Source organism: Peromyscus eremicus, chromosome 8b, assembly GCF_949786415.1.
Source record: "Peromyscus eremicus chromosome 8b, PerEre_H2_v1, whole genome shotgun sequence".
NCBI classification, from domain to species: Eukaryota; Metazoa; Chordata; class Mammalia; order Rodentia; family Cricetidae; genus Peromyscus; species Peromyscus eremicus.
The window spans coordinates 12769158-12781948 of record NC_081424.1 but is presented as its reverse complement, the minus strand read 5'-3'; positions in this window follow the sequence as shown (position 1 = coordinate 12781948).

The window sequence follows — 12791 nt, the reverse complement described above, 5'->3', positions numbered from 1 at the left end:
GGTGTTCCAGAATTCCTGTGTGTCCAGATGCATTGCCCACATCTGATAGTTCTTGTTCTGTCATTCTGTTCATTCCACAAATCCTTGTTGCATGTGATGTGTAAGTTTTCACGTGTGCTTCTTAGGTAACCCTCACAACACTCTAGTTCTTCCTTAGCCCTATTTACAGATAGGAAAATTAAGGCATAAATAATATATAACAACTTGTCTGATGCCAGATAGCAAGTTACTGGCTATACATGAACAGTTTAATATAGCTCAAACTGGGTCTGGAAATAACCCAGTGATAGAGTACATGAACGAGACCCTAGCCTCCATCTAAGCATCAATATATAATTTATGTATTTACAAATATATATAATTATATATAACATATATACAAGTATATAATTATATACACATATATATTATTATTTGAAGCTGAGGTTTCTCACCTATGCACCCTTCCTGGAGAAACTCAGATGTTGTAAAGAATTTCAATTGCATCATTGCTTAGTGGGTAGCTTTGTTTGTTTGCCTGTTGTTATTTTAGACAGGGTCTTACTATGCAGCCCTAGCTGTCCTGGAACTTACTATAGACTGGACCAACCTGAAACTCACAGAGATCCACTTGCCTCTACCTCCTGAATACTTGGATTGAGGAGGGTAGTCCACGACTCCTGCCCCATTGCTTAGTTTTTACACTAGCAAAGGGAAGAAAAGGGTCTTATATTTTAAAAAATTACATTTATTTGTGTGGTTTGTGTGTGTGTGTGTTTGCACACACATATTAGTGCACCTTGCTGCAGTGTGCACACGGAGGGCAGAGGACAACTTGAGAGTGTCAATTCTCTCCTTCCACCCTGTGGGTAACGGGAATTAAACTCAGTTCAGGCTTACAAATCAGCGTTTTTACAGTTAATTTCACCAGCCTGAACTCTATAAGTTAATGCCTCTAGAAATAAGATTAACAGCAGGAAGGAAGAAAAAAAATAAACAAAACAAAACAAAACAAAAAACTCCTGCTAACAAGCAACCCACTCATCATCAAAATAGCAGTTTAACTGAAACACTTTGACCAAAGTCTAATACTACCTACACAAACTGCCCCACCAATCAGCAAAAAGAGAGGAAAACTGCTTTAAAAACCCAAATAAGCTTAGTATTTTCTCACAAGGATAACAATGGTCCAGCTCCTGAGAGTGCTCTGAGGACTAAAGGTAGAGTGAAGGTCATGTCAGGGATTAGCATCCCACAGAAATTAACTGTAACATCCCAGCTAGAGATATGGCCTTTGACTGACCTAAGGAAGATTGTTATAATTGATTTTTCTTCTCTTGTTTTTCAGTAAGCCCAATAGTAGTGTAACCTTATAAATGGAGTTATAAGCCAATACCCCTAAATAAACCTGAAGCAAGTGTTTTTTCTTGGACATAAAAAAATTACATAAGCTTAGACGGACTTGTAACACAAGTGTATTTAATGTCAACTAACACAGATTGTTAAAAGTGTGCCCATTGAGTGTTTGATAATATATGAAAGAATTTCTAGACAGTATTTTTGAAAGTAACATTGTTTGCTATTGCTTAAAAAAAAAAAAAATCGGCGTTTTTCCTGTCGAGCCACACACCAGCCCAGCAGGGCTTGTCTTTACCACATTCCAGTTTGCTCTTCACTCAAGTCAACCCCATTCTCAAATTGTGATATGTTTTCCTTTAACTTTATACTAAATGACTTTTCCGTCTTCTTGCTCTTATCCACTTAGATTCTGAGATTACAAACCTTTGAGTCACCCTTTCTTACAACAGCTTTCTTTCCAGTTTTGTCCACTTGGTCATTAAGCTTTTCTAGTTTGCCTCAGATCTCTCTCTCTCTCTCTCTCTCTCTCTCTCTCTCTCTCTCTCTCTCTCTCTCTCTCTCTGTGTGTGTGTGTGTGTGTGTGTGTGTGTGTCCATCTTCCGCTCCTGTTGTTTGAATCTTAGATGATCTTTTAATAAAAAACCCAAAGCCAGATATCAGGGTGAAAGCTGAAAGATCAGAGAAGCAGAACAGCCAGCCACTAGTTCTTACCTCTGAAATCCTCAGCCTAAAGAGAGTGAGTTCCTGTTTCTTCATGCCTTATATACCTTTCTCTGCCCTGCCATATTACTCCTGGGATTAAAGGTGTGTGTTCTTCCCAAGCAAAGGCATGAGATCTCAAGTGCTGGGATTAAAGGTATGTGCAACCACTGCCTGCCCTCTGTGTCTAATCTAGTGGCTGGCTCTGTCCTCTGATCCTCAGGAAAGTTTATTAGGCTCTGATCCTCAGGCAAGTTTATTAGGGTACACAATATATCACTATATTTTCACTTTTTTGTCTAAAATAATAAGAGAAGGCTATAACTAATATACGAAAAACTGTATACAATAAGTACAATAAATATATACAATATATACAGTCAATAATTATTTTAACAATGTCCAGTCCATTTACATTTGACAAATTCAGAATGAGAAAATACACGATTATTTATCCTAACTTTGTGAGTCCAAAATGATGTATTTAATTCACTTTTGATTTCACTTTGATGTCTTTCAAACTTATGCACTTTACACCTACAAGTAAGAAACTTATTACAAGTAAGGTTTTTTTCTGAATTTGGTAATGAGGAAAACTATAACTATCTAATCTTCAATTCCCTCAGAGACCCAAGAAGGAAATAATATTACCTAAGTAAGCAGGAAGTGCAAACAAGCGACTTCCAAAAAATGTGAGAAATGACAGAAACAGCTGGCTGCCTGGACAGTCACCCAAGATTTCTCTGCAACGTTGGGGTATTCATCTTCAGCCTAAAGGTCTAGCATATCTGACAGACTCATCTGTGAAGCAGGATTTTCTAAAGGGCCTTCCTGCCTTGTCTTGGCAAAGTTCAGCAGTCCTTTGTTTTGTGTCCCGCTTGTCCATTTTGGACAGCATACTGTCAGCAGTCGAGGCAAGAGCATTTTCTTGCCCAGTGGCTAATTTATCACAAAGAAAGTAAACTCCATATGGAGTTTATTCAATGCTAATTATCTTCTCTGAAATATATTAGTGCTGCCAGGAGCAGACATGTTTCATTATCATAAAAAAAAAGAAAGAATCCATGTTATTAAAATATCTTAAATGCCATATGCTGTAGATCTCTGAAGTGTTTGAAGATGACCTGTCTATCTAAAATATATTTCTGTTTCACCTTGGAAACATACCTAATATGACAAGTTGATTGTAATAGGTGACTAAATACTAACTTGCATTTCTTTGTATCCTAATTAGTTGGCAATAATAGCTTTCAAGGACTAGCAATTTGCATTAAATTCTTAAATGAGCTGTATAGGTACAATACCTTGAACAAGATTAGAACTATATGTACAGTATTTTCTAACAAAATCAGTCTCAAATTTGTGTCAATATACATAATTTATATACAGCATACAAAAATCCAAGCCAATGAAAAATATTTAAAGCTAGTAGCTGCTTTGAAAAAGTAGATTCAATAATCTGCCATTTTATCTTATATAGCCATATCCTCTTTTTTTCAATAATCTACCTTTTTATCCTATTATTTCTATATCTCTTTTTTTCAGAGTAGATTCAATAATCTACCCTTTTCCCTATCATTTCTATATCCTCTTTTTTCTTTTTCTTTTTTAAACAAGAACCCTGAATCTAATTTCCTTTGTTTAGCTTTTTCCTTGACCACTAACAATTAACAACTTGTAACCAACCATCCTAAACAATGACAATTATCCATGACCCATTGAAGGCCAAAACACACCCACCCCACCTCTTGGGAATGTGAGTGTCTTGTTCTTAAAATTACTTCTTGCTGTCTGGAGGTGAAGGCATCTTTAGGGGATCTTGAAAAGAATATTTGGAGTTAATTGTCAAGTCCTGGGAGAGTTGGCTGTATTATTTGTCCAGTCTCTGCATAATGGGAAAGTGCAGGGCTTGTCTCAAGTCCTTGCTCAAGTAGTCTGTGAGGCTGGATCATCTCAGCTAGCCATCTCAAAACTGTCCTGAGCAGTTTGTAGTCCAAAGTTGATCTTTAGGTGGTGTTTGTCAGCTTAGTGGTATTATCATCATCCTGATGGAATCGTGGTTGTGGGGCCCCATCATCTATTTGGAGACTTCAAAGTTGATGTTAGGTATAGTCATGATTCACTGCAGAAAACTGATGATAGAGACTCAAACCCAAAATCATTTACAGGAAGCTAGGTGAAGCCTTTTTTTTTTCTAAAATTAGTACTCTATATGACCATTAAAATCATGATAAAAGTTTAAAATGCATATATATTAATCTTATAAATTTTGATATAAAATTCGTACCTTAAGAAAAGCTTTAAAGAGTCAAAGTAAAACCAAAGAATTGTAAGATTAATGGCAATAGAATATTCCCTTAATTTTGGTTTTTCTTCTGTCCCATATCAGGTGGCTTTTCTGACATGAAACAGAGATTTTGGATTTTCCTTCTAACAAGTATGCTTGGGTTTAGAGAAGGAGAGAGCCATGCTCCAACTTCAAAGCCAGCTTTAAATTTTAATTGAGCTAGGATTACATAAAGACCATTTTGCATTATATGTCTGTAGAGAACAGCAGAAACACTGAATTCTTGAGACTGCTTCCTGCTGATTTGGAACAAAGTGGGGGGGGGGTTGGAAGCTGAGGTCATGCACATCGGGAGGTGTGAGTAAAGATGCACTCAGTTAGCTGTCATCCTGGAGATCTCAGGCATCTGTTCCTTGAGGGAGCTGAAAAGTCAGGTTGCTAGGAGAAAAAAATAGATTGTTATCATCAGCCCCATGAGTGTGGCTAACCACAGGAAGAGTGATAACTACCAGAAAGAACGGAATGGAGAAGAGCCCTGCTTGTACAGAAGAGGCAAGGGTGAATGAGTGAAACACAAGAGCAGATATCTGGGACATCTTGAAGAACTAGGTTCTAGTTGCTGGGTAGGTGCCTGCTTGAGCTTAGAGAGGTGGTACCAGCAGTGAAGTCCCAGGAGCTTGGTGAGATGGCATGGCAAATTTAGGGATGATGTGTTCTTGAGGAGTATGTGAGCCATCACACATTTCCTGTTTCTATGGAGATAGGAAATGCCTTTATTTATCCTGTAAAAGTATCAGCAAATTGAGAGATAATGGAGTTTTTATGAGTGGGCATGTGGGTGAAATTAACCTGCCAGTATTCACCGGTTGGTGTCCTAGGTTGGTGCAGTGGCTGGTGGTGCATCTTGAGGGTCCCTGAGGATTTGGCCTTGGCACAAGTCTGGCAGGAGGTGTGGACTGTGCAGGAACCTGCAAGTGTCTGTGAAACAACTGGAACAGATTTTTATCTTGGTGTCATAGCAAAAGGCTGTGGCTTTGAGCTAAAAGGTGTGAGCATTTTTCCTAGGGCCTGGTTTCAGCCTGATGAAACATACTGTTAAGTCTATAAATAGAGGAAATAAAAATCCTGCTGCATCCTTGTGGAAGGATCTGGTTGTCTGATGCTGCCAAGCTGACAAAGTCACAGCTAGCCTAGCCATCAATACTATCAGAGTTCTGAGAAGAATAAATTATACCCACGTGCAGACCAAGCAGTTTCCAAATCTATTAAAAATTACAGGGACCAGTCCATACCCAGTTAGCCATACACAGGTCTCCATATCATTGGAGGCAGAAGTATCAGAACAGCATCAATTTTCAGCCACCAGGTCCATAAGGTAAGAGTTTTTCCTTTGAAAGAGGAACATGGGGAAGACTGATCTTATTTCGTCTAGGCAAAATGGGTACAATCAATTCTCCAATGTCCTGCTGCTTGTCCACAGTCTGGGTCATGTCCTGGTGACAGATGTCACATTGGGGCATCTTACCCAGTGGTCAGCATTGCTATAATCCAAGTGGAGACACCATGGTGCCCTGCAATCTTCTTTGGAGACCTTGAGTCACTGCTAGGATCTGGAAGTCTTTATCTTATATAATAAGCTTTTTGATCAACATTTTAAATGCCATATTCTGCAGATCTCTGAAGTATTTCAGATTGCCTAGCTATATCTGGATAGACAACTTTGTTTCTAGTTACTTGTTTTAAGCTCAACCCTGAAAACATATACAAGGGGACTAAGTAAAGCTTACCCCTGTAATTAATTACATCAGCAGCACTTGTGTTCTCTAACAGTCTTTAATATGCTAGCAACTTTCACAAGACTAGGGCGTTACAATTTATCCCTGTCAGGTTCAGCCCCCAAAAATAATGATTTTGAATTAAAGCTCTTCTAGTATCAAAGTAAAACTTTGATATGACTCAGTTTGTCCAAATAGCTTAAGCTTAACAAAGTTAGCAAAGACAAGGAGGCTAGACATACATTCTTAAGCTTGAATAGACCTTGAGTAAGGAGAGACATTCTCTAAGTCATTGGTTCTAAACTTTCCCAATGCCTTGGCCTTTTAGTGCAGTTCCCCATGTTGTGGTGGCCCCCCATCACAAAATTTTCCCATTGCTATTTCACAACTGCAGTTTTGTCATTGTTATGAATCTCAATGTGAACATCTGACATGTAGGTGGTCCTAGGCTACCCCTGTAAAGAGATTTTTTTTCAACCGACAAAGGATCAAGACTCATGGGCTCAGAAGCTGCTCCAAGCCCTTTGCCAGACCACTTAGGTCACCATCTTGCTGCATCACAAGAAATAAGCAAAAGAAGCAAGATCATTAAGGGGCTAGATAAGGCAGACACCAGGATGGTTTCCTTGTTGCTGCTGCCTTTTTCTGTCATGGATCTGCTTTTTGAGCAGGGCCATGGAGTTTCTAATGACCCCTGAGCAGTTAACATAAAAACAGTATTGCTCTCCTAAGGCCTTGCATAGGCTCCTTTGTTAAAGGAATGTTAACCAGGGGAACCACTTGAACAAATTTTAGGTCAAGGCCCTTTCTATCCTGGAGAACTATTTCAGCTAGAAAGGAGAGCAATTCCTCTAAATGTGTATCAGATTTTTCTAGAGCAGTGATACCTACATCTACTGCCTTTTTAAAGGCCCTGTAGTTCTGATTTTTGGGTACAGCCAGATTATAATCCTGAATGATATATACAGAAATAATAATTTCTTAAGGCCATATAATATCTCTTTGGTTCTGCATAAAGAAGGTCAAGTGTCTTATCTTATTGAAGAACCATTTTAGTTAATAAATCTATCAACTGACAACTCTGGGCCAAGTTTCCTAGTATGTCAATGGGCTTTATATGTAGCCATTTTGTGCCTTGTGTCAGGGAGTTTTCTTTTTACTCGGCATTTCAACCTATTATGGGCAGGAAACACAGGACAATGTATTCTCTCCTGTAACTGTTTTTGGCTGACATTGGAGAATTGTTATCAGGGCCCAAAAAGGCTGGAAGGCTAGTCAAAGGCTGAGCAATGGGGCATTTGTCAGAAGCATGTGGTTATCTGACCCAGCTGTAGAGACAGGGAAAAATTATGTTGGCTGGGCTGGTCCACATCTGCTTTCAGCAAGTCCAGAGCTCATAGTCATTTGGAGCAGGTTTCTGTCAGCAACTGATGCTTGGATGTGTCTGCCAGCCACGTGGAAACCTGTTGAGACAAGTTTAAACTAGGAACAGAAATTAAAATTTATGAACTTATTTGGAACTTTTAGTCCCATAGTCTTAGTAATTGGGAAGGACAGGAGTTTTCCAAGACCAGGAGAGAGAAAAATAACATCCCCAGGAATAGACAGGGAAAACTCAAGCTGTACTATAGTACTTATCTGGAGTCCTTTTGACCTCTGTCAAGTGGATCCAAGTTTTATGACTTCTTATAAGCTTATATAAATTCTTCTTTTGCAAAAGGACACAAAAGTTTTAGATATATTAGTATTACCAATCAGTATTGAATTCCATCCACATCATAGAAAAGCAGGTAATGAGTATCTATCTGTAAAGCAGCAGGAATAGACTCATATCTTTGAGTCGTACCAAAAACTACAGATTTGGGTTAAAAAGCATGCATATTTTTCTTCATCCAGAGCTCCAGGTATAGATTGGACAGAGATGTCTTTAGCCTGATAAGAAGTACCTTTAAGTTTATATTTAAAAGACAACCAAAGAAAATCTAAAATCTTGAACCAAACAGTATCAGAATTCTATTAATGTTAAACTCTGAACTTTTGAAATCTTAATATAGCAATATCATAGAAGGGAAAGTAATATGGAACATTTAAATAATTTATTTATACCTTTGTAACTAATATTTATATCTTAAATCATATTCTGAGACCCTCAAAGCTTGCATAGACTTTTATATCTTCGAACATTTTCATATCAAGAGACCTAGTAGTTTTAGAAAAAGCAAGGTTTGATTTTTATATACAAAATGAGCTGACAGGTTGGTCATAACCTTATAAATTTATTTATGCATAGATTTTTAATTATCAATTCCCAGAGTTACTAGTTTTAACTAATTTTAATTTTAATAGATTTTTAATCATATGTAAAAAAAATAAACTTATAAACCTCAAGGTACAGAATGTTCACATAAACCAAATGCAATTTTTTGGCTGGTCTGCTTTGTTCCCTTCTCCCTGTCACTGTGTCAGGGGCTCAGACTGACAGAGTGACAAAGAGGAAACTTTTAAATAAGCATGCCTGGGTCTTGTGAAAGAAGAGCCATAATCCAACTCATGAGTCAGCTTTCCAATGAAAAAGAACATCATAAAATAATCCTAACATTACCTATCAAAAGTCATCTGAACTAACTCCTGCTAACCTGAATCCAGTGACCAGAGCTCAGGGATAAATTCTGATCCCTGAACATAAATGCAGCCATGGCCGTGGTGGGTGGTGACTGGCTGCTGTTGGCAGTAGAGACAACAAAAATATCCACACCATTTCTGTTTCAGCTCCATGCATGCAACAAAACTTACAAACATACCAGAACACAAACAAAACTTTCCAGCAAAACAAGCATACACAATTTTCTCAAGAAATAGACAAAACTTGGGTTGGGGATTTAGCTTAGTGGTAGAGCGCTTGCCTAGCAAGCCCAAGGCCCTGGGTTTGATCCTCAGCTCAAAAAAAAAAAAAAAAAAAATAGACAAAACTTTCCAATAAGACAAACCAAACTTTCCAACTGGAATCAGAACCAGATGGGTGGGTGACATCTCACAACCAGATTGTCACAACGGAGCTGCTGTAGCTCAGTGTGCTTCCCCACCACTTCATTCTTCAGCATGCCAAGGGAAAACCCACCCACCACTGCCTGCAATCTGGGCCAGAGAGCAAGGGAACAAAGTGGGGAGGCAGCCCACATTTCTCATCCATCCTGGTGGCACCATGCCCCTTTTCAATGAAATGCTCCGGGGGTGGGGGTGGGGTTGCAGGGCGGGAGGCGGGTAGGAGGTTAGTAGACAGAAACACAGGAACAGCAATGACACAGGCAAGCAGGTACCAGTACACCAAAATCAGGACAACAGAGTTCCCCTTTGCAGCAGCAGTAGCGACCTGCTCTGTCCTAATTCAACCAGGGGGACCCTCTGAGAATGAAAGGGGAAATGCAGCTTAAACCTTGTTTTTAGGACAAAACAGGAATTGTCATACAGAAATCTATCCAGTTCACATGGTTGCCCTTACTAAAGATGGTGGTGGAGCCGTATGACTCTTTTTAACCTTAGTCAAGATGGGGACTGCCCACACGGTTGCCCTCATCAAATATGGTGGTGAAGTCACATGACCTGTCTGTCTTTGACCTTAGCCAAGATGGCGCCTGCCCACATGTTCACCCTCATCAAAGATGGTGACAAAGTCATGTGGCCTCACTATCTTTGACCTTAGCCAAGATGGCACCTGCCCATGTGGTCATGTGTTTTTTTTTTTTCTCTTCCCAAGACACATGGAACATATATAGAACACATAATCTCAAACATTCAAAAATCAGTCAGAAACAGTCATGTGGCCACATCAGTCACACATTTCCATCTGCACATATGAAATAGACTTATTTTAAATAGGAAGACAGACAAAACTGCCCAGGAAATTGTCAACTGACCAACTTGAAAATCCAGAAATAAGAATATACAGTATAAAGAAGGAGCTGCAGGACTGCAGGCATAGACTGAGAGACAACACGATGGGAGAAAGTCAGGAATGGGTCTCCCAGGCTGGGAGAGGAGAGTGAAAAGGACAGACAAAGAATTCTGGGTAGGGGGGCTTGGATCTATTGGATGGCTGGCAGAAGCTGTAAAGGTCCCATGAAATACTGAGATACGGGGTGCGGGTAAGCGGCTGTTTGGACTGGTATCTAAGGGGCATGGGACCAAGGTGGATATGTTTAGGCATGTTTTCCGTGAGTAAGGTAGAGAAATAAGATCCAAGGGCTGAACTCTAGTGTCCCAGAAATTTAGCGAGGATCGATGAGGCAGCACAGGCTGGCCAATCGGTCGTTACCCAAAAGTTCAGGGCCTGTGGGGTGCTGAGTAGGCATAAGCTCTCCTCTACATCATCATGCAGGAAAAGGAGCTGGAGGCTCTGAGCCCGAGTGATACACACGACTGGCACCAGGACTTCGAGAAAAGACAAAAGGAGGGGGGGGGGGCTTGCCAATTATGCTGGTGTAAGAAAGTAATGCCGGTGGGCAGGAGAAACTGCCTGGAGGGCCTGCCTAGTTCTCAAAGCACCAATGCTGTATTTTAAAAGGGGTGGGAGAGAGACCTTGGTGAGATGGAGCCAAGGTGCCCAGCAGCAGGTAAGGCGGGTGAGAGACAGAGACAAAACAGACAGCACTCATGTGGAGAGTTTTACTGGGGTTGGGGAAAGGAAGAGGGGAGAAGGAGAGAGAGAGAGAGAGAGAGAGAGAGAGAGAGAGAGAGAGAGAGAGAGAGAGAGAGAGAGGCAGAGAAAAACAGAGACAGAGAGACAGACAGAGACAGAGAGAGCGCAGAGGTGCAAATGTGACTTCCACCTCCTGGGAAGAGAAGAGAAAGAGAGAGAGAGAAGAAGGAGGGTGTTCCACTTTTATGAAGAGATGTACAGAGAGCTCATGTAGCAATGGGCGCTTGACACTGTCAGGACCCTGAGTGGGCCAAGGTATTGCCTGTGTATTGGCCAGGTCCCCAAGGGGCGGGCCTTTTTTTTCTTCATTTTTCTTCATTAAGAAATTTTCTACTCACTATACATACCACCCACATATCCCACCTCCTCCCTCCTCCCACCCCCAGCCCTCTCTCTCCCAAGCCATTCCCCCATCCCCACATCCTCCAAATCAAGTTCCTCCCATGGGGAGTCAGCAGAGCCCGGCACACTGAGCCTAGGCAGGTCCAAGCCCCTTCCCACTGCACCAAGGCTGCGCAAGGCATCGCAGCACAGGCACTGGGCTCCCAAAAGCCTGCCCAGGCACCAGGGACGGATCCTGATCCCCCTACCTGGGTGCCCTCCAAACAGTTTGAGCCAAACAACCGTCTTCCATATCCTGAGGGCCTAGTCCAGTCCCATGGGGGCTCCACAACCACCAGTCCACAGTTCATGGGCTTCCACCAGTGTGGCCAGTCATCTCTGCACATCTTCCCATCATGATCTCCACGTCCCCCGCATGCAGAATCCCTTCTCTCTACCATGGATTGGATTCATAGAGCTCAGCCTAGTGCCTGGCCGTGGATCTCTGCATCCTTCCTCCATCAGTCACTGGACAAATGACAGGGTATTCCCTAGACCGGTCACCAGAGTAGAACAGTCCAGGCACCCTCTGGACCACTGCCATCAGTCCAAGGTGAGGTCATCCTTATGGATTCCGGGGAGCCTCCCCAGCATCCTGTATTTTCCTATTCCCATGATGTTCTTATCTATCATGGTATCTCCCTCTCTGCCCTCCCACTCTGTCCTTGTTCCAGTTCAAACCTCCCATTCCCCTATGTTCTCTTCCCCAACTCCTCACCCTCTGCCACCCCACCCCCCTACTCCCAGTTCGCTCATGTAGATCTCATCCACTTCTCCTTTGCAGGGTCATCCATGTGTCCCTCCTAGGGTCTTTCCTTGTTAGCTATCCTCTCTGCAGCTGTGAGTTGCAGTCTGGCCATCCCTTTCCTCACATCTAGTATCCACTTATGAGTGAGTACATACTATGTTTGTCCTTCTGAGTCTGGGTTACCTCACTCAGAATGATATTTTCTAGTTCCATCCATTTGCCTACAAATTTCATGATATCATTGATTTTTACTGCTGAGTTGTACTCCATAGTGTTTATGTGCCACATTTTCTTTATTCATTTTAGGGGTGGGTCTAAATGTTAACAGAACCATTTTGTGTAACTTAAAAACCATTTTGTGTGACTTGGAATATTGTAGTTCTACTATCTAGGACAGTGGTAATTTGAATGAGAATGACCCCCACAGGCTCATATATTTGAATGCTTGTTCTCCAGGTGGTTTTGGAATAATTAGGAAGTAAGGTGGTTTGAATGAAAATAGCCCCCATAAGCCCATAGGGAGTGGCACTATTAGAAGGTGTGACCTCGTTGGAGGATATGTGCCACTGTGGGTGGGCTTCAAGGTTTCAAAATCTCAAGCTAATCCCAGTGTTGATCTCTCTTCCTGCTGCCTGCCAATCCAGATGTAGAACTCTCAGCTACTTCTCCAGCACCATGTCTGCCTGTGTGTTGCCGTGCTTCCCGTCATAAGGATAATGGACTAAACCTCTGGACTGTAAGCCAGCCCCAATTAAATGCTTACTTTTATTTTTTTTTTAGAATAGTTGCTGTGGTCATGGGGTCTCTTCACAGCAACAAACCTCTAGTTAAGACTGAGGGTGTGGACTTGTTGGAGTAGGTACATCA